This window comes from Eurosta solidaginis, chromosome X, assembly GCF_040869045.1.
Source record: "Eurosta solidaginis isolate ZX-2024a chromosome X, ASM4086904v1, whole genome shotgun sequence".
NCBI lineage: Eukaryota > Metazoa > Arthropoda > Insecta > Diptera > Tephritidae > Eurosta > Eurosta solidaginis.
The window spans coordinates 121,382,254-121,385,582 of record NC_090324.1 but is presented as its reverse complement, the minus strand read 5'-3'; positions in this window follow the sequence as shown (position 1 = coordinate 121,385,582).

The window sequence follows — 3,329 nt, the reverse complement described above, 5'->3', positions numbered from 1 at the left end:
TGACAGTACAACTAGAATCACAAGAGGCGCGTATATCATCAAAACTCGAAGCGCGCATGAACGAAAAAATAATGTAGTTTGAAGAAAAATTCGAGGCAGAGGTGGATGCTTTTAGAGGTCGTATACAGGAATTGCAACTTAATCGCCCGGCTGCTTCAGCGAGTGATACGAAGGTAAAAACTCCATATTTTGACGGTTCTGTTCCTTTCCAGGTCTTCAAGCTACATTTTGAGAAGACCGCAGCAGTGAACAACTGGAATGCGGAAGATAAAGTTGATGCGCTGCTCGTGGCATTGAAAGGGCCTGCAGCGGATATCTTACAGATGATTCCAGAGTACGAACGGAACAGTTATGAAGCATTGATGGCCGCTGTCGAGAGACGTTATGGACGCGAGCATAGAAAACAGATATACCAAATTGAGTTGCAAAACCGATACCAAAAAGCAAATGAGACATTGCAGGAGTTTGCTTCAGATGTTGAAAGATTGGCTCATCTTGCAAATGCGGACGCACCCGTGGAATACACTGAAAGGGTAAAAATCCAGTGCTTCATAAATGGCATACGAGATGTGGAAACGAAGCGAGCTATAAATGCGAATCCAAAACCAACATTTGCTGAAACGGTATCACATGCACTGACTCAGTAAACAACCTCACTTTTGAGTAAGCCAGCGTACAAATTTCATCGCGTGGAAGTGGAAAGGCCAGACTGGGTAGACACAATTTTGGAAGCTCTGAAGGGGTCACAACAGAAAAATGCTGGAGTTATGAAATGTTCCAAGTGCGGCTACCCAGGTCACATTGCACGTCATTGCAGCATCAGTTCTAATAGTTCCAACAATGTGGGTGGCCGCAAACGCAGAACTGAAGGAGATGAACAAATCTCCAAATCTACTCAATCGTTAAACTAAAGCAAGTCAGCCGCAAGGGGCAATAGCTGGCTCCCGAAATTGAATGCCCCATAATATCTATCTCACAAATTGGAAGAAGGTCAAACAATCTTACTGTCGGAGGACATGTGGATGGAAAGGAACGTTTACTGACTGTAGATACGGGTGCATCTCATTCCATCATTCGATCAGATTTAGTCAACAAGAAGATAAGACCATTGCATGGAGCAAGATTGCTGGTGAAATCATAATTGGAGTGGACTTCTTAATCGACCAGGGTATTTAGATCGACATGCAAAGCAAGACGATGCGATAAAAGAACATGGATGTGCCGCTTAGTTTCGGGTACGAGAGAGGCTACAGCAGTAAACGAGTGCTGGTGGAAGAGAGTCAGCAAATACCACCAAAATCAGAAGCAGTTATCTGGGCAAAGGTTGATGGAGATTGTGGGACAAACAAAGTGTGGGTTGTCGAAGCAGCAAACAAATCATCACTGAACGTACTTGTAGGAAAAGCCCTGGCTATGACAAGATGGACGAATTCCGGTAAGAGTACTCAATGAGTTCAAGTCACCACTCAAACTGACCAAAGGAGCTATTTTGGGAAGATGCCAAGAGGCTGAAGTAGTAATTAACTGTGAACAGCTGCAGGAACACGTTTCATCTAGTAACACTGATCTTTCAAATGACATCACGGCATGGACAGAGGGGCTAGAGGAAGATTATCAGAGTAAGGCAAAGCAACTGCTCCTAAAGTACACAAACATATTTGACAGGATGGTTCCAAACCAGGCCGCACCAATGTTGTGAAACATCAAATTGACACTGGAGACGCGAGGCCGATATGTCAAGCTCCTCGTAGTGTTCCACTGGCGAAACGGGAAGTTGTGAGTCAAATCGTACAAGAAATGAGCGACAGCGGCGTCATCGAACCATTAGCTCGTGCATGGAGCTCACCTGTGGTACTTGTGAAGAAGAAGGATGGGAAAATGAGGTTTTGCGTGGAATATCGCAAGTTGAATGACGTTAATAAAAAGGATAGCTACCCATTGCCAAGAACTGACGATACTCTGGACTCGCTATCTGGAACGAAATAGCTTTCCACACTGGACTTAAAAAGCGGCTACTGGCAAGTGGAAGTAAAGGAGGAAGTCAAAGAGAAAACAGCCTTCAGTGTCGGTGATAGTCTTTGGCAATTTACAGCAATGCCCTTTGGACTATGTAATGCACCAGCTACTTTCGAGAGACTCATGGATCAGGTATTGAAAGGACTACATTGAAAAACATGCCTGGTTTACGTGGACGACATCATCGTATTGGGCAAGAACTTTGATGAACATATTAAAAACTTAGAGGAAGATTTCCAGAGAATAGCTGGCGCTGGTCGAAAACTATGTCCCAAAAAGTGTTGGCTGTTTAAAAAGGAAGTAAATTATTTCAGGCACAAGGTAACGACAGAGGGCATCTTCACTGCGAATGAAAAGATAGAAGCTGTAAAAGGTTGGCCAAGACCACAGAACTTGAATGAACTAAGAAGTTTCCTTGGGCTATGCACATATTTCCGCCGATTTGTACCAAACTTTTCCAGCGTAGCCCATAATCTCCATGAGCTTGCAAAAAAATTAAGCTTTTGAGTGGAAGAAGGAGCAAGAAGTGGCTTTCCAAACATTGAAGGAGCGTTTGTGCACTGCCCCAATGTTAGCATATCCGATTCCAGGAGCAACATTAATTCTAGATACAGATGCGAGTGGATATGCTGTAGGAGGCGTTTTATCACAACTGGTCGGTGTACAGGAGAAGATAGTTGCATATTACAGCCGTTCAATTGGAGAGAGAAACTATTGCGTTACACGGAGAGAGCTGTTGGCATTGGTAGAGTGCATTAAACATTTTCACAAGTACCTCTACGGCCAGCGATTCCGCGTCAGGACAGATCATGGAGCATTGAAATGGCTCCGGCAGTTCCGTAATCCAGAAGGACAATTGGCACGGTGGATCGCGCGACTACAAACCTATGACTTTTCCATTGAGCATCGAAAAGGTAGTACCCGTGGAAATGCTGATGTAATGTCACGAAGATCATGTAGTTTGGAATGCAAGCACTGTTCAAAGGCCGAGGCTAAAGAAGACATTATAGATGGCCGGCTATTGACTATAACATGTACAGATGAATGGGACAAGGAACAACTAAGGAAGTGTCAGCAGATACAAATCAGTCACATGTTATGCAAGGGCTCGAACGAAACGAAAGACCAAATAGAGAGGAGATGTCAGCAGAGAGTCCCATTGCGAAGTCATACTGGGCACAGTGGAACAGTTTAGAGTAGATATCCGGTTGCTTGCATCGAGTATGGGAGAGTGAGGATAGTCAAAGTAAGGGGATACTGATAGTTGTTCCAAGGAAAAGGATTCCCGACGTTCTCAGTGAACTACATAACGG